Source organism: Sorex fumeus, unplaced genomic scaffold (genome assembly GCF_029834395.1).
Source record: "Sorex fumeus unplaced genomic scaffold, SorFum_2.1 ptg000020l, whole genome shotgun sequence".
NCBI classification, from domain to species: domain Eukaryota; kingdom Metazoa; phylum Chordata; class Mammalia; order Eulipotyphla; family Soricidae; genus Sorex; species Sorex fumeus.
In genome coordinates this window covers 3,323,127-3,343,102 of record NW_026606077.1, presented here as the reverse complement: position 1 = coordinate 3,343,102, position 19,976 = coordinate 3,323,127, and the positions used below count along the sequence as shown (strand labels likewise).

At 40.8% G+C, this 19,976-nt stretch overlaps 1 protein-coding gene and 1 non-coding gene across 2 annotated transcripts in view; one reads left to right on the top strand and one right to left on the bottom strand.

The window, feature by feature from the left end:
- The window catches only part of CTNNA3 (catenin alpha 3), a 1,757,578-nt gene that overhangs the window by 339,649 nt on the left and 1,397,953 nt on the right, over positions 1-19,976 (top strand). The window lies entirely within an intron of this gene.
- On the bottom strand, positions 5,647-5,752 carry LOC130022763 (U6 spliceosomal RNA). The gene has a single exon (XR_008792300.1). It is a non-coding gene; the product is annotated as a U6 spliceosomal RNA (small nuclear RNA).

Sequence of the window (19,976 nt, the reverse complement as noted above, 5' to 3'; positions counted from 1 at the left end):
CGTAGAAACAGCATTCCTCCACCAGAGGGGCACAGAGCTCTCTGTTCTTGAAGAACAACAGGTTGAAGGTCGAGTGCTCTCCGGTTTTGGAAGACTATCTCGAGCAGGAATGTTAGAGATTTCTCTATGCGGTCTTAAGACAAGAGTTAAAGCAACAGAAACCAAAGCAACATTGGCCAATTCACAGACTAGGGGAAAGCAATTAATTCTGCTCTTTGAGCTGAGGCTCTCCCTAGTAAAGTTCTGGCCTCCAATGATTTGATCAGACTAGTGACATCATGCACAACACTGAGTTCCTTTATAAATCAGGCTGTTTACCTATAGCCAGTAAACCAAGTTTTATCTAAAATTCCCAAGGGGGGATACCTTTTAGAGCAAGATTAGAATACATTTGTCCAATCAGCTCTGTAGAATTAGAATCTGATTCTTACAAGAAGCAAGTTACAGAAACATGGTTTTCTCTCCACCTTCATTTTAAAACTTTGCCAAATAGCTTAACAAACCTGGCTTGTCCTTTTGCATAAACACAGCAAGATTAGAGAACTCTCCATTTGGGATACCCCATTATTTACTGCAAAGTCCTGGGGGTCAGCTAAAGATAGGAGACATACCAATAATGGCATTAATCTTATCTGACATGTCAGAGTTACCCAGGCCTGGCCATAAGATGTCCCACAACAAACTGGATGGCCTCGAGCCTTCTGGTTGAACTGGATGTGGCTTTGGGCCTCATTTTCCACAGAGATGTCCTGGCAGAAAGGAGTCCATCCCATCCCTTCTTCAGGGCTGGGAGAAATCCTGGTTTCCAGGTTCTTTCCTTCCTAGATTCCTCCATAGCAATGCTGATTTCCAGTCTTTCCTTGAGCCGGCCTGCCTCTAGGGTTGCCCTGAGGTTTGTAGGTACTTGAAACAGTACCTGTTAAGTCCCTGTTCCTGTCATTTAGACAGATCCCCTGATGGTTTCCCTGGAAGAGAGCTTTGGGGTCCCATAGCTGGTTTTTCCTGTCTGCATAAGGGGTAGCCCCTATTACAGAGAGAAAAGACTTATCTGGATTTATGCAAACCAACATAGTGCCATGAAGCATCAAAAACATACTGAAGGTACAAAAGAAGAGAAAAGTAAGCTTCTCACTTTACTCACAGTGAGATGCAATACAGCCATTTGTTATGGATCCTGGTCAAAAGATGGTTAAATCTGTAGTGATAAAGGATACAATTTAGCATCATGTTTAAACCTTGACTTCCCATTATCTAAGAGCACTGTACCAGGAGTCCAGTAAATAGCCTTACCTGTCTAATTCATTTAATCTCACATTGAAAAACCCTTGATTTCCTGCAATTTTTTGAAAAATTCAATTGTCTAAGAGCACTGTAACAGGAGTCCAGATAATCTGTACAATATCTTTTCCATAGAGCTTACCAAAAAGGCACTAGAACAATTCTGCAGAAGTAATTTAAGGAGTTTCTTTACTTAACATGACAAAACTGTCCTCTGCATTGCTATTTCAAAAGCATTAGATCAATTCTATAGATATTCAAAAGGCCTTAAAAATGCTAAACAATTAAAGTTCTTATAAGGTATATTCACTAGGCAAAAGTTCACTTCACATTAGAAATTAACCAGGATACATCTTAGAATTCTGATTTCCAGGAAAACACAGATATAAAGATTAAAACACTCATAGATTATCATGAAACATTAAGGATTTCACACTTGTGTACAAAGCTCTCCAAAGATCAGGGCTGGTGACAAGGCTTTGCATGAAATAAAGTTTTTCAAAATAGTAGCATGTACTTTCAAGCACTGGACAGGCTGATTAACAATATAGTTAGTAAAATTTCCCACATTTTCCATGAAATTCTCCATTCTCAGAAACTATTACAGCAAGCTGACATCTGAGATTAACCCATCTTATAACTCTTAGTAGTTCTAGAAATTTTAGTTAGTTAAAGTCTCAGAGATCAGATAGAGCACTGGTAGGACAATTTTTGCAACCAATTTCATAACTCTAGAAATTCATGTTTAAACTAAACCATTACTTTTTGAACCTGTTTTCATGTGTCATAATTATTTTAACTCCTTCTAGGTCAAATATTCTAATCCAATGCAGATACAAATATGTAACATAACAGCATAAAACCTTTGAACAATCAATTTTTATAAAACATGATAAAATCTTCTTTGACTTAATTTCAATAGTTATTGTACCTTAGTTATTTAAAATCATGATACACCAGATAGTTTTACAATCCCACAAGAATACAAACATGCTTTCAGACACAGAAAAAGCCCTTTGGTTTTTACCAAACTTTGATATTGTCATAGAAAATAACACTTGGTCTGTCAATATTTATGGAAACGTAAGAAAACTTTGTTTATTTTGATGTCTTTTGTACCTCTGTTGTTTGTAAAAGAGCTAAATTCCTCATTACAATTGGGCGAGGCTTGTAAGATAAAGCCTTACATTCTCTGAACTTTATTTCACTTTACTTTCAGGCTCTAGTTCCATAGCTCTTCTAGATAGTACAGATTCTTAAGTTCAAAAGGATTTCAACTGTTACTCATATAATCATTACTGTTCTTCTAGCAAGAAATTTAGATTGAGAATTCTGCTCTCTCTGTAGGTTCAACCTTCTGATAAGGTTTAACCCTTGTCTAACTGGTTCCAAAAACAACTCCATTTCTTAAATCACTGGGTTGCATATCACTAACTTCTCTAGAATTTCTACTTCTGATTTCAGCCTGGTTCCAACACTTAAGTGTTCCACACAGACAGACAGACAGACAGACAATGAACTGACTAAAACACCACACGTACATGTGCACACATCTGCAGTTGATCGATCAATCTGACCCTTCAAAAATGGCAGGGAGAAACTGATGGACTGAGAAAGGAAGGGACAGTCCCTGGGGCAAAGAAGCCCTATTGGCTGATTGGGAACACTGCTCCCATTTCCCAGCCTGACCACCAGTCTCCTGCTTGTTAAAAATGGGTCAAGAAAGTGCTTTTCTTGATATAAGCCGTCAAAATAAACTATGACAAAGATGTTACCATATTTTGGCCAAGGCTAATTCTGAGGCAGGGAGCTAGTATCTTATCAGACATGGGGATAGGCTGCCTTAGTGACACACTTCTTTGTTTCTGATGTCAAACAGTTAATCATGAGATCTTGCATTTTCCTGCCTCCTCTGCTTTGATAATCCTATTTCTTTTGTTAACTGCAAAGATCTGACTGCAAAATGACTGAAAAATGATCTGGTAATGCAAACTGCCATCCACTGGGCTATCTTTCCCCACTATACTCAGGCTACATGGTGTTACAGAGGTCATCGAGATACTCCTTATCAAAAACTACCTAGTTGGAAACTCCTCGGATGTTTATCTAATTTCAAGAAATCATCTATGAAAAAGGATGGTTCCTTGGCAAAACTTTTCTCCCGGTGTATCATTTTAGCCTCTCCAGGGGGGACTTGAACCCCTTGTATATTGGCTTTTACTCTGACCTCTCCCGAGGGGACTCTAACCCCCCGTAAACTGGCCTTTACTCAAAGGCTCATTGGATTTGAACTGTCTCCACCTGTGTGGGCCTGGCGTTGGGCAGACCCACAGTTGTGTGCCCGAGCCAAACTTAGTGCTGTGGTCTTAAGAACTCTGCTCCTTAAAAAAAAAGTTCTGCCTTTCTTAGCTTGCTACTTTTTCCCCTCTTTTTGCTGGCTTGTGGCTTTTCTCAGGCCTCTTACCGGCCGTTTACCCCCCCCCCCCACCCCCCTTTTTTTTCTTTCTGCCTTGCATCTGGACTGCCTCCATTAGCATTTCAATTGACCTCTAGCTGATCTTCAGGTTAGACTGAGACCGGTTGGGGAAAAGGATTTTCTGCCTGGAAATTGTTCTGCCTTAGTTTTCCAGAGTCTTCTCAATAGTGGACTTTCCTCCCATTCTTCCCATAGTGGACTGTGATGCAAAACAGACAAAGGAGGGGTGCCTCTTTGCAGAGACCATTCAGATGCTTGCCTGGCCGGTGGAAAACTTGGCCTTAGTGGTTCAGCATTGTGACTTGCGACCGGCAGCTATGCCAGTGCCACCCTTGACCGTATGTTCTCCGTGGAATCGCAGGCAGCCCACTCCAGCTCCGTGACTTTAGAGGGACTTTAAGAGTGCCAGGTCATAGAGTTATGAAATCATGCCCGATAGGAGGACCTATCAGGGTGCTCATGCACGCACACATTCACACAGAGGTTATCACATTCCTCCCCCATGCCCCATAGAGATTGCCAAGGGAGCATACCTTCACAGCAGATTTTCCACAGATTACCTCCTTTATCTGAGCCACAAGGTTTGGAGAAAAGAAACCTGGGGGGGGGGGGGGGAGGGGGACCGCAATCCACACAAAAGGAAGGCCATTCTGATGAACAATAAGTGTCAAACTTACTTTTCTTGTTCATCAAGCCCAGATCCTGAGCTTTCCTGTGGATCTCAGAGAAGTGATCAAGAATTAAAGCTTTGGGGGTCGATTGATTCTGACCCATATTAAACAATCGTAATAAACAGAATTAGGAGAAAGATAATAAGACAAACACACACACTAAGAACACACGCACAGATCACACTCCTGCACTCGCTTGGACCAGTCCTCCTCTCACACTGGTGCGCACCTCACTCACCATGGTCACACTGGGATTCCCAAATTTGCCCAAAGGCCGTGCACGTGATTTTCACCTCCGGAGGGCTTATTCTTCTTCTCTTGGTGCCAGGTTTTCCAGAACATATGAGGACCCAGAGAGTATGTCCTCCAGAACAGATGAGGACTCAGAAAATATGTCCTCCTGATCTTAGGAAAACAGACTAGGACCCAAAGAAACCTTATGTCCCTCAAGTCCTCCCAGTCAGGGTTAGCCACTTCCCTGCCGTGGTTCAGATGGGGACACCTTTCCCCCAGAAAACAGATGGAATATTCCCCAGAATTTAAGGCCTTTTCAAAACCTGCTCTCTGGGCCAGTTTGCCGTCGGGAGATCTCGCTGGGGCCTCCAAATGTTAGGGCGCGGATCGTGATCTCCCTTTAACGACAAAGAAACTCCAGAGACTGCAAATAGCAAGCAAGGTTTATTGTAAGACGGGCTAGCCAGGGTTGAGCTGCCTACACAGACAAGCAGGTTGATAGGTTAGGCAAGACCCCGAACTTCTTCAAAGGGGATCTTATATAGGCCTTCACTGGCCGTTACAGCAAAGCCCACGCATTTCATAGCCAATAGATTTGTAACAACATATACTTTCTTAACCAATCCAATTAAAAGCACATCACTCCTTAGCCTATAGATTCAAAGATCAGCATTTGTGTACATGGGCATTGTGGCTAGCGGGCATCTCATAACTCAGACATCTGGTTATCTTCCATGTCCACTCGGCTCTCCTGTGATTTACAGCTCATGGCACCTACATTCCGGTGGAGGGGGATGAGGGGAGAGTTACTGGTGGAGGGGCAGATAAGGTAGAGTCAACCCAGGAGGCAAGATTTACATCCCAATTTGGAAGAGTCAACAAATGGAGACAGAATTTACATCTCAAGGCTTTACTAGGGAGGGGGCAAGATTTACATCTGAAGGATTTTACCAGGGAGAGGGCAGGTAAGGAAGAGTTACTAATTAGCAGAGTTTAGCACTGGAATTTCTGGGTCCCAAGGGACCTTACAGAGGCCATGCTAATGTTCTCTATATCCTTCCAATTTTAGTATATGTGCTGCCAAAGCAAGCACTCTGTAATTATTTCTTTAGGCTTTAGAAATTCTTAGCTATTATTAAAATAGATTCTCAGCTATTCACTTTCTGAGATATCCATTAGCCTTATGTTTTCATTTCTAATGGTGTCTAATTTCTCTATATTTTTTCAACTAACTTCTCCTTCCTAATTAATTTGTGTATTTTAATTTTCGATTATTATTTTCTCGCCAAGATTAAGCATCCTTACCCTGCTTTTCATGGCCGTCTATTGTTATTTCACTGTATTTCGCATATCCACCATCTCTGTTTGGATTATTTTGGTCACTATTATTGTGAGGGACATACTTGGAGGCTCCTACCTGCCCCAACACCTACCCAAGGACTACCAGGGCTGCCCTTACCGGTGCTTGAGAGACTATGAGGAACTGATGCAGGAGCAGTGACAGCGGGTCTCTATGTTTGTCTGTTATTCCCAAGTTCTTCGATGTTTTCAAGAGTGAAAATATTGAGTTTAAAAGATGCTCAGACTTGGAGCTACAAAGTAGAAAAGTTCACTGGAAAGTAAAAGAGAAAAGAAAAGGAACTCTCCAAGTGTGTGGGTGGGGGTGGGGGTGGGGAGAACGTGGATCTTAGTAAAGAACTAAGTTACTCTTGACTTGTTTTGTGGGGATTTTTATAGGGAAACTGGGCTATAAACTATAACTTTGTGTTATAGAGAATGCAGGGAAGTTACAGGCAAGGAGTTTTTCTGTAGACCCTTTGAAATGAAAATTTGGCTCTCTGCATTTCTTATCAATTGACAAAAGTGTTAGAGCAGATGCAAGGGTCAGGGTGGTCTGGCCATTAGGCTTAGGTATTTCCGATTATCTCAGCCTTGTGGAGAGCCTAAGGTCTGAGATCTAGTTTAATGTTGGTCAATTGTTAACTTTCTGTTTATCAGAAAGAGCCCTTGAATTCTCAGGAAGTAGGATGTAGAATTAAAAATTAAAAAACATGATTGCCACTTAATGCCTCTGCAAACCACAACACCCAAAAGGAGAGAGAGAACAAAAGGAACCCACAAAGGCAGGGTGAGATGGGGGGAGGGGGGATGGGAGGGATACTGGGATCCGTGGTGGTGGGAAATGGGCACTGGTGGAGGGATGGGTATTTGATCATTGTATAATTGAAACCCAAGCACAAAAATTTGTAAGTCCACAACTGTACCTCATGGTGTCTCACTAATAAAAAAAAAAAAGTTAAAAAAAATGGCAGCTGGCAAGGGGAAACAGGGTTCCTCTTTCAGTATCAGGGAACAAACCCAGGGCCTTGCGCATGAAGACCTTGTGCTCTATCACGTTTGTCACATCTCAGTCTATTCTCTCTTTTTCTATATAACCTCAACCTATTTGAAGACCTCCTTTGTCTTCTAAGCATCTTTTCTGTTATCTTGAACCTGTTTTTCTGTGGTTGATATTCTTCATGAATGAATTTACTCATGATAACTTTTGTAAATTATTTTTTTCTCCAATTTTATCTTTAAGTTTCATGTCTGAGCATTTGTTTTCTTTCAGCATTTCCATGTCCTAAATTGACTTTTTCTTGCCATGTGCTTTGCCTCCCCACCCCCACCATTAGGTGGCAGTGTGGCTTTAGTTTTGGGATCCTCCTTGTTCCTTTGAAGGCGCTTTCCAGGTTTCTTCCTATTTACAGAGGTTACCACAGTGTTCCTCTCCGTTCTCACAATGTTCTGATGCCCCACAACCCACATGACCACTAATCAAACTCTAAAACTCAATTCTTAGTTCCTGGGCTTAATCACGGTGGGGACCCCAGCGTCATTCACCTGTGTCAGTATGGGCAAAACAAAACGGATGCCTGTCCCTCTGCTCTGTCTAGTATCAGAAGACCTCGACCATGGCCAAAGATCCCTTTCTTTCTCCCTTTTCCATTGCTGCAGCAAGTGACCCATCTCAGAGAAAGTTTTGGTTAATTAAACAAAAGTAGCCATGAGCTCTTGAACGTTTCCTACAGATTCTGGATTTAGGGCAGAAGCTTAGTAGAAGCTAGGTATTTCACTACATTGTGATGATTTGTATTTGTTGATAGACATTTAGGATGCTTCCATGTACTAATCATCTGGAATAATGCTGCTGTGTATCACTGTCACTGTGTCACTGTCATCCTGTTGTTCATCGATTTACTTGAGCAGGTGCCAGTAACGTCTCTATTCATCCCAGCCCTGAGATTTTTAGCAACCTCTCTTGACTCCCCTTTCCCAACTATTGGGGCCTCTTTCAGGGTCAGGGGAATGAGACCTGTTATAGATACTGTTTTTGGCATATTGAATATGCCACGGGGAGTTTTCCAGGCTCTGTCTGTGCAGATGGGATACTCTTGGTAGCTTGTAGGACTCATATATATATATATATATATATATATATATATATATATCTATGATTTGTTGCCTACTGTCTAAACCCGGTCAAACATGGTCTGGTAATTATGGAAAATGCGTAGGAAGTGGTTTGGAAAGCAGCCTGAAACATGGCAGCAGTTGACTAATCGAGATCAACTACCAGAGCTGGGTCCCTTGGGGCGGGGGAGGGCTCTCACCCGTCCCCCTCTGGAGCACCCTGAGTGAAAACAGCCTGGTGCGAAGTCCGGTGGCATGGTTATGGGGGCCTCATTTTATACTCCCGTCTGGGAGGAGCAACCGTGAGTTCTGGAGGGTGGCTGATGAGGAGATTTGTAGTGTATTTAGAGCTGCAAATGTTCTTTTTTTTTTTTTTTTGAATAAAGAGAACTTTAATATTATGTCAGACAACAAAAAATATAACAGACACTTTCTCCTGAGTAGGACTAGAAGATTTCAAATAAAATAGGGTCACCCCCAAATGGGATTGCTCTATCACAACGGTAGTTCTAGTTTTAATGTCTTGTGAAACCTACATACAGTTTTACTTTGTGGTGATACCAATTCACATTCCTATAACAGGGTACAGTTTCCTTTTATTCTTTCTCTTGTTACTGCTTATACTGTTGAAATTTATTTTTTTAGGTGTTTTGGTTTACAATATTGTTAATGGTTAAAATTCATGCATAAATCATTTTAACATCACATCCTCCACCACAACGTTCATACTACCATGCATGAGACATTTTAGTGTGGTTTTCATTTGTTTTTCTCTGAATATTAGTAATGTTGAGTAGCTTTTTAAGTGCCTGTTAACCATTTATTATTATGTCATTTGTATTTTTTGAAACTCTACAGGCAAAAGAAAATGGTTGATGAAAGCAAAAAAGTTTTGAATGAAATAAGCATCACAATAGGAATCCTCTATACAGGAAATGACCCTACCCAGTCAACATAGACTTCAAATTAAAAAAAGCATTAAGGGATAAGAATGTATTTTATTTACTCATAGAGAGAGATCATCAGAGAGAAAACCTATATGCACCAAATGAAAAATCATCAAAAGCTTTTAAAGCAGGAACTGGAGAGACAGTACAGTGGGTGGGACATTTACCTTTCATGTGTCTGATCCAGGTTCAATTCTTAGCACCCAATATGGTCCCTTGAGCACCACCTGAAGTGATCCCCTACTGCTGCTGGGTGTGGACCTAAAAGTACCTCCTCACCCAAATATATAAAGCAACTGCTAATAGACCCAGGAAAAGACCCGGAAAAGATACTCACATCAGTAACCTGTACAGTTTTTAATAACCTCCTTTCACTAATGGATAGATAAACAAAATTAAGTAATAATAAAGAAAATTGATCTTGAAGAAATAAATTCAATAATCATGTGTATAGCTCTCCATACTAATACTGTTGAGTTCGTGTTCTTTCCTGGTGCACTTGGCACATTCTCTAAGATAGACCACATGAGTCTACATAAAATTAAAAGGATAAAAAATGTCAAGCATATTTTCAGAACACAGTACTTTGAAAGTAGAAATTAAGGATAATGAAATCTGGGGGAAAAATGGAAACACTTCGAGCTAATCAACTTACTACTGAACTATCAGTGGATCAAAGAGGAATCAGAGGAGAAATCTGATAATTCCTAGAAACAAATGAAAATCAAGACACAGAATAATTGGGACATAGTAAAAGCTGTCCAAAGAGGGAAATTCATAGCAATGAAGGCTTCATCAGGAAAGAAGAGAAGGCCCAAATAACCTAACTGCAACAAAATGAGCCCAGAGTATGCAGGAAGAAAAGATTAAGTTAGAGTAGAAACTAACAATATAGAAACACAAATTCCAAATAAACACAAAAACCAATAAAAAGAGGTTAATGAAGCCCAGAGCTAGTTTTCCAAAGGAATAAAGATCAAAACACTGATTCATAGACTCACGAAGAAAATAGAGAAAAAAATAAAAATCAGAAGAAATAAAAGGGGATATGCCTCAGATACCATAGAAATTGGGCTGAAGCGATAGCACAGTGGGTAGGGCATTTGCCCTGCACACGGCCGACCCGGGTTTGATTCCTCCATCCCTCTTGGAGAGCCCGGCAAGCTACCGAGAGTATTCTGCCCACATAGAAGAGCCTGGCAAGCTCCCCGTGGCATATTTGATATGCCAGAAACAGTAACAACAAGTCTCAAAATGGAGACGTTACTGGTGCCCGCTGGAGCAAATCGATGAACAGTGGGAGGGCAGTGCTACAGTGTATTTTTTGGGTAAATAGCCATTAACATCCTCTGCCTATTAAAATTTTTTTTGTAATGTTGAATTTTATGAGATTTAATACATATATTTACTTATTAATTCTTTATCCTATAGGTGATTTATACATATTTTTTCATTTAGTACATTTCATTTTGTTGACAGTTTACTGTACTAATGATTTTATTTATTTATTTATTTATTTATTTATTTTTATTTCTTTATTGAATCACCGTGGGAAAGGTTACAAAGCTTTCAGGTTTAGGTCTCAGTCATGCAAATATCAAACACATTTCCTGTTACCAAAACTTATTTTTTACCATGAAGAACCCCAATAAAACCCCACCCCCACCCCTCCCAGTCCCTGTGGGGCAGATGAATTCTAGTTAACACTCTATCTGCTTTGATTAAATTCATTGTTTCAATAAAAGATTCACCACTATTATTTAGAGTTTACCCCCTCCCCCCCCAAATCAGACATGCTGAAAAAGCATTGTGAAGTGATTTGCTTTCTACAGCTGGGTTCAAGAATTATATGTTGGTTTTGGATTTCTGCTATTTTACTTATTGACCCTGGAAGTATTTCTACTGAAAGTCAGATAGTTAAGAAATTGGTTTCTGTGCACTGGAGATGTGGCCGTGCTGGAGAGCCGCCAGTGGGGGGCAACTGGTGGCCTCGGTAGGGCGTGAAGGGCGGACCGAAACGCCCCCCTTCCCATGAGGTTTTAGTCGCCCCCACTACCCCGGCTCATACCTGCTGTCCACAAGGCTCCCATGCGGCCGCCATCTTTCTTTCCAGAGAGGAGAAGGCGACTGGGGCAACACCCTTTCCCCTCTGGACAGACCTGATGGCCTGGATTAACGCATAGTCCATTCACTTTTCTGCTCCAAGCTGCCGGATTCTGCATTAAGTCCTTGTGCTTCTGGGGCCGTGGCCGTGCTGGAGAGCCGCTCGTGGGGGGCAACTGGTGACCTCGGTAGGGCGTGAAGGACGGACCAGAACGCCCCCCTTCCCATGAGGTTTTAGTCGCCCCCACATCCCCGGCTCATACCTGCTGTCCACAAGGCTCCCATGTGGCCGCCATCTTTCTTTCCAGAGGGAGGAGGGCGGAAGGGACCAACACCCTTTCCCCTCTGGGCAGACATGATGGCCTGGATTAACGCATAGTCCTTTCACTTTTCTGCTCCAAGCTGCTGGGTTCTGCATTAAGTCCTTGTGCTTCTGGGGCTGTGGCCGTGCTGGAGAGCCGCTCATAGGGGGGCAACTGGTGACCTCGGTAGGGCGTGAAGGGCGGACCGAAACGCTCCCCTTCCCATGAGGTTTTAGTCGCCCCCTCACCCCCGGCTCATACCTGCTGTCCACAAGGCTCCCATGCGGCCGCCATCTTTCTTTCCAGAGAGGAGAAGGTGACTGGGGCAACACCCTTTCCCCTCCGGACAGACCTGATGGCCTGGATCAACGCATAGTCCGTTCACTTTTCTGCTCCAAGCTGCCAGGTTCTGCATTAAGTCCTTGTGCTTATGGGGCTGTGGCCATGCTGGAGAGCTGCTCGTAGGGGGCAACTGGTGACCTCAGTAGGACGTGAAGGACGGACCAGAACGTCCCCCTTCCCATGAGGTTTTAGTCGCCCCCACTCCCCCGGCTCATGCCTGCTGTCCACAAGGCTCCCATGTGGCCGCCATCTTTCTTTCCAGAAAGGAGAGGGCGAATGGGGCAACACCCTTTCCCCTCTGGACAGTCATGATGGCCTGGATTAACGCATAGCCCATTCACTTTTCTGCTCCAAGCTGCTGGGTTCTGCATTAAGTCCTTGTGTTTCTGGGGCTGTGGCCGTGCTCCAAACTTAACTATGATTTTCAGAGAGAAACGTTGGGTGGTTTACTTTGTATATATGGATCACTTTGTGTGCAGAGAGATGTCGTGCGGCCGCGCAAGCGGCCGCGCGGTTTTGAGGAAAAGTCCTAGTTCCTGCATACTCGAGCTGTGGTTGTAGAGGCTTCTGGTCACCGGGGTTCCATCTGGGGCAGGCGGGATGCGGTACCTACCCCATCTGGGACTTCCCGATGATCTCGGCTCTTTTTGGAACCTGTTTTTTTTTTTTTCCTTCGGGATCTGCGGGTCCCGCCCTCCATGTTGTCCTTCTCTTTGGCTGATGATCTGTACTAATGATTTTAATTTGGTATTGTCTCACTTGTGTATTTTTGCCTTTGTTGCCTTTGCTTTTGCTCTCTGAACCAAAAATGAATTGTCATTAACATCAAGGAACTCACCGTTTTTGTTTTCTTCTAGGGGCTTTAGGGCTTCAGGACTTGCATTCAGATCCTTAATATGTTTTAAAATTAATTTTATTAGGTGACATGCGATAGGAGTCCATTGCCATTCTTTTGCAAGAGCTTTCCACTATTCCCAAGACTAAGCAATTGTCTTCTCTCCCTTTGTATAATTTTGACTAATTTGTTGTTAATTAGTTATATATTATATATGAATGGACTTACTAGCCACATACTAGTCACATGTGACTTTGTTTCTGGAATCTCACTCTGTTCAGTTGATCCAGGTGTCTGAGTTTATGTCCATACCAAGTTCACTTAATCTTTTGATATCTCATTACTCATCGATTTGCTCAAGCGGGCACCAGTAATGTCTCTATTTGAGCCTGTTGCACACTAGTGTAGCCCAATGACATCTGCTCACTCCAGGAACATGAAGAGCCTCAAACCGTTCATTCAGGATCTTGACAAAGAAATCTGACCATCTTGTAGGTGGGCAGCCATGCGTTCTTTTGACATCATGTGGAATCCAGTCGGTTACAGTTCTAGTCCAGCGGTCATCTTCAAATTGCATTATGTGTCCAGCCCATCTGATTTTTGATACCTTGGCAAACAAGACAGCGTCCCTGATTCTTGATCATTGACGGAGGTCGGAACTCCGGATTCTTTGTCTCATTTGAGTGAAACATGATACTCCAAGAATAGCTCTTTTGATTCCTCTTTGGGAGACCTGAATAGCGTTCTCATCCTGTTTTCGTAGGACCCACATCTCTGAGGCATATGTTAATGCAAGAACAGTGGAATCGAAGAGATGTGCCTGAAGTTAGAGGTTTTTCATCCTCTTAGCTATTTCTTCGATGCTCTTGAAGGCGTTCTATGCTGCTCTCTTTCTCCTTCACAGATCAGGTGTAAGGTCGTTCATCATGTTGAGTTCTCAACTTAGGTACACATAACTATTGCATTCAGAGATGTTCATTCCCTTGAGAGCAAATAGAACATCAGGAACGAGTACGTTTTTCGTAAACATTGTCTTTGTAAGATTCAGCTGCAGTCTGATCTTTCCACACTTATGGCGAAGTTGTCCAGCTCAAAACATTTAGAATTAAATTACTTAAATCATGTCATCTATATCTATTTCATATTGATTAGGAGAAAAAATAGAATTGTTCTTCCAAAGTCATTATTTGGAGCCAGAGGGATAGTACACATGACAGACCTGAGTTCAATCCTCAGAACCCTATATGGTCTCCTGAGCCTGCCAGGAGTGATTCCTGAATGCAGAGCCAGGATATAGTCCTGAGCACTACCAGGTGTTGTTTGCATGAAAGTGGGTTTTCCCATGATTATAGGTTCTTGAGAATTGTATAAAAGATTTGCATACAAAACTCTGAAGATTAAAAGTTACTTTATTAAAGTAGTTCAGTCTGAGTCCCTCCCTTTATGTCCTGGCCTCTTCTTTACCTTGAATGATGTCAGCCATCTTGTCCCTGCCCCTGGCCTGTCCTGTGAACCAGTTCCCTGTATTGTTCCATATAGTCTACTCCTTTTTCATGAGCAATGGCTAGGTTCTGTCCCTGTGTCTCTCCTTCTATCCAATGTAAGATTTCCTTAGTCTCTGGCCACTGCCGTGTGCATGTGGGTGAGATCCCTGTGCTCTGTACTTGTTGCTGGGCCTTCTAACTATATCCATCATGTCCTGACTTTTCTCCTCTCAGTTTACAGCCATGTGTAGGTGGGCGAGGCTCCTGTGCTCAGCACCTTGTCACTACCTGAGCATCCAAACCCTGCCTGAACCCGGGTTTTCCATTGGAGCACCTGAGTCCTGTCTGTATTCTGCCCCATTCTGCCCCTGTCTGGGCCGCCTCAGCCTATGTGGCCTTCCCTGTGTGTGTGTGTGTGTGTGTGTGTGTGTGTGTGTGTGTGTGTACAGCCCTACCTCATCTCATTCTAGAGGTCTGGGAAGCAAAAAGAGAGTCCTGAGAATGTGTAGGGAGGAGAGAGAGAGAGAGACAGAGAGAGACAGAGAGACAGAGAGAGAGAGAAGACAAGTGCCTGCCATAGAAGTAGGTGGGGAGGGGGTGGGCATTTTAAATGTATTTTTAAAAGGAACAACACTCTTGAATACATTAATTTATTGCACAAATAGAACCAGAGATGTGAGTTCTCATGCACTTGACCTCAAACCTTTTAAACCCTGAAACCAATTACATTTTGCAATTGGTCAGGTCACATAGTCTGTTGGGTAAGATAGAGAAAATAACCAACATCTGAACATCATACATTTTAATTTATGTGCTACCATTTGAAATGAGTTAGTCATCTTTTTTGTTTGTGTATTTTTGTGTCACACCTGGCAATGCTCAAGGGTTGCTTCTGGTTCTGCAGTCTGGCATTGTTCAGGGGACTACATGCAGTACTGGGAATTCAACCCAGGTCATTGACATGTAAGGCCGTTGTCCTACCTGCTATGCTTTCTTTCTAACAGAGTTCCCCTCCCTTTTTTTTTTTAAATCCCTGAGGCATATGTTAAAAAGATTAAAGAATGTTTAGGCCGTCTGGCAGAAAGGAATCCTGGAACTAGGCTATAGGGAGATTAGGGTACTAATTGATGTTATTAGTCAGTCAGACTACATACTCATTAAATTTTTGCTGTTGCTTGAACTGTGTAGGTATGGTGTTTTATAGGAAGACCTGGAATAAAATTGCTTCCTGTGAAAATCTACTTATTTCAGCACTAAGATTACATTCCACTTTTTTCTTCTATTCCATACATTGGAAAAAAAATTATATATTTTAGTACTAATTTAAAGTTTGAGTAGAGCTTAAGGATACTTTAATAGGTAGTAAGTTTAAAGTAGACAGATTACAGCCACTATTAAGTGTTTATATTATTGGGTTTAGTGCCTTGCATGAACTGTATAATACTCATAAATCTATGGGTTACGTAACATTTTACAAATTTAATATTTTACAAATGACAAAATTGAAGTTCAGCGATATTAAGGGATTATTTAAGTGCAACACAATGTGTAAATGGTAAAACTTTTATTCAAACTAAGGATTTTCTGACTCCAAAGCTCATATTCATTCTCTAGTAGTATTATACTTCCCACATTAAATATGACACCTTTTAACAAAGGTTCGGATGTAGTGCTTATGAGATATTGTTGCTTCTAGTATGAGAGTCATTGAGGTTTACTTGATGATTTTTTAAAAAATGTCATTTTTCTCAAAGGCTGAGTCTTCAGGAAAAAACAAATATGTTGCTGATTCTTTGTAATAATAAATGTGGAACACTTTCAAAAACATTATATGTGCTAGAAACCAGCATACACATCTGATACAGAATGAAAATATGCTCTTTGTTTGGTGTAGCTATTAATTTTAAAGTGCCCAGAGCCCCAAATGGTCTCAGATAGCCAGAATATTATCTATTGTTTTAAAACAGACACAAAAATATTCTCTCTATTTATAAAAAAACTTTCCCTTTTTTAAACAAAATTTATGAAATAACAGTCTAGAATAACAAAAATTTAAAAAGGAATATTTTTGTTTTTCATTGAGTTCTGCATTATACTGCGATAGAATTAAATCTTGAGTATAAAAGTAAAATTAATCACTTAATCACTTAATCCCCGTTATTCATCGATTTATTCGAGCGGGTGCCAGTAACGTCTCCATTCATCCCGGTTGCGTGCTAGCGTAGCCCAATGGTATCTGTTCGTTTTAGGAACATGTAGAGCCTCAAACCGATCATTTAGGGTCTTGACGAAGAAGTCTGACCATCTTATAGGTGGGCGTCCACGTGATCTTTTGATGTCTCGTGGAATCCAATCAGTAATGGCTCTAGTCCAGCGGTTGTCTGTAAACCTCATTACGTGTCCAGCCCATCTGATTTTTGATGTCTTGGCAAATGAGACAGCGTCCCTGATTCTTGAGCGTTGACGAAGATCAGAACTCCGGATTCTATCTCTCATTTGAGTGAATCGTGATATTCCAAGCATAGTTCTTTCGATTCCTCTTTGAGAGACCCGAATAGTGTTCTCATCCTGTTTTCGTAGGGTCCAGGTCTCTGAGGCATATGTTAATGCAGGAAGAATAGTGGAATCAAAGAGATGTGCTCGTAGCTGGAGGTTCTTTGTCCTTTTAGTAAAATTAAATAAAAATTAAAGTAAAATTATAGAACATTTATGAATTTCATAATTTATGCATTCTGACAATACATAATTTTTATAGAATTTATATATAGGTATGATGATTTGTAGTAGTATTGATATATTTTTTGTAGAGCTGGAGTGATAGCACAGAGAGTAGGGCGTTTGCCTTGCATGCGGCCAACCCGGATTCAATTCCTCCGTCCCTCTCAGAGAGCCTGGCAAGCTACTGAGAGTATCTCACTCGCACAGCAGAGCCTGGCAAGTTCCCCATGGCATATTTGATATAAAAGAAACATTAACAAGAAGTCTCATAATGGAGACGTTACTGGTGCCCGCTCAAGCAAATCAGTGAACAGCAGGAAGACAGTACTACAGTGCTACAGGCATATGTGGTTACTGTACCACACTGGATAATCTTAAATAAGCTAATACAAACATATACACCTATATAGGTATGTGTACCTATGTTCACCTATATATTTGTACACCTATATATGTATATATATAGGAAGGCACACTAAGTAGATCTGAGGGCTTACTTCTAGCTTTGTGCTCAGGAATCACTCCTGGTGATGTTGAAGGGAGCCTATGTGGTGCTTGGAATGGAACCTGGGTCAACATGCAAGGCAAGTACCTAAACTGGTGTGCTATTGTTGAGGCCATGTTTTCAATATTTTATATAGAACAGAATATATATATATATATACATATATATATTTAATTTTTATTACTGAAACACCATGAGGTACAGTTGTAGATTTACAATTTTTTGTGCTTGGGTTTCGATTATACAATGATCAAATACCCATCCCTCCACCAGTGTCCATTTTCCACCACCATGGATAATATCCCTCCCCCCCATCCCCCCCCATCCCACCCTGCCTCTGTGGCAAGAACAGAATATATTTTATAAGGATCTCTCCTTACTAAAATAAATCTAACTTAAAAATTCATTAAAATTCCATAGATTGTCTTCCTTGTTTATTTCATTACAGTGCTGATTTGAGAATTTGTTCATTTATGTAAGCGTGAAGTTATAGAAAAAGCAGGCAACTGATGCCATTGTAATAATGATCAACTCATGTTTTGAATTGGAGGAAGTGTCTAGATCAAGGTCTGATATTTCATAAACACTCTTAGATGATTACCTTTGGGGGAGGAGAACCACAGATAGCTCTGCTCAGGGCTTACTCTTGTTTCTATGCTCAGCAATCACTCTTGGCAGTGATCAGGGGTGGTCATATGCTTTGTAGGAGATCAACCACAGGATTATCCCTGGGTAAGTGCTAAACACTCTCTTTCACCTCCATCTCTCTGACTTCTGATCCCTTTATTTTTCCTGTTTCTTAGAGTGCATGTTTAGAAACTCATTTGACATATCTCCTCATTTTCACAAAATAACAACAAAAAGCCAACTCTGCCTTTTTGAAGTTCTACCTTCTTTAAACAAACAGAAAATCTCCACCCAACTGTGGGGAAAAAAGGAACTCTCTTTCACTGTTGGTGGGAATGCTGACTGGTCCAACCTTTCTGGAAAACAATATGGACAGTCCTTCAAACACTAGAAATTGAGCTTCCATATGACCCGACCATCACACCTCTGGGAATATATCCCGAGGATGCAAAAAAGCATTTCTAAAAAAGTAGAAATGACATCTGAACCTATATGTTCAGTGCAGCATTGTTCACAATAGCCAAAACCTGGAAACATAACATGTGACTGACACCCAAGGATAGTAGATACAAGGGCCAGGGTCAGGAAGATTGCTCCAGAGTTGAAAGCCTCCCTCATGAGCGGGGGGCGGAAGGGTGTTTGGGGAGATGGCAGCTAGAATAGAGAAGGGATAACTAAGAAAATGATGGTTGAAGGAACTGGTCGGGTTGGGAGATGTGTGCTGAAAGTAGATAAAGGACCAAACTTGATAACCTCTCAATATCTGTATTACAAACCATAATGCCCCAAAGTAAAGAGAGAGTATGGGAAATATTGTCTGCGATGGAGGCAGGGGGAGGGTGGGAAAGTTGGGGTATACTGGAAATATTGGTGGTGGGAAATGTGCACTGGTGAAGGGATGGGTGTTTGATCATTGTGTGATTGTAGTGATCGTAACTCAAAAATGAATGCTTGTAACTATATCTCACGGTGATTCAATAAAAAAAAGAAACAAAAAAATAAAATGTAAGGTCTACATCTGACAACTAATGGCCTTTGAATAGTTCTATAAGAGCATAATTTCCAAGTAAGTGTTATTCCCAGTGTTTAATCCCTCTTAGTATGTCATGCTCATTCTTACCTTTATTCTTTTACTGGTTGGTTCTTTTATCCACTAAGCAGTGCTTTTTCTCTTCAGTATCCATTGAAAAACACCCATTTCTTCACTAATATTTTTGTTGACTATTATATACATGGTTAAAGGAATGCATAATACATGAAACTTTTTATTATGATTACCTTTCAGATCCTTTTTAAAACTTCATATATTCTTTCCTAAAAGTTTTCAACCATTATACTTTTATACTTATATATTATCATATATTTTATATTTATAAAAAGAAAATTGCATCTTACCTTATCAACTTTGGAGAATTTTTGCAAAGATTTGCAATGACAAATATTTTATATTTTTACTACTACTGGTGTCATCTTCTTTGGTAGTCTGTAGATAAGAATGTATGCTTGCAACTAGTAATATAGTGTGTGAATCAATAATATCCTGAACTCACATAAAACAAGTGCATGTGAAATACAAAATGGAACTGAAAAGGCACTACAGTTGTTTTGCTAATTTTAATTTGTTTTACAAGTTTGAAAATAGACAATTTTGAAGAAAGGACTTATATATAACATTACTGATTTTAATTTGTTTTACAAGTTTGAAAATAGACAATTTTGAAGAAAAGACATATATAAATTTGTTAAAAAAAGCAGTAATATTGATATCTTAATACTTTAGAATTGGAGTCAAATATGCCCACTGATTATGATGAAAACTTATTTGGAAAGAGAATACAGGAGTCAGGTGCTTGTGTTGCATACGAACAACCAAAATCATTTTGATCCAGTATCATCTCAAATTCTCTCAGCACTCCAAAAGTGTCCCCTCAGCTCAGTGCCAGGAGTAAGTTCTGGCTTATTGCTGGGTGTGGATCTCTCAACAATAACAAAAAAACTTAT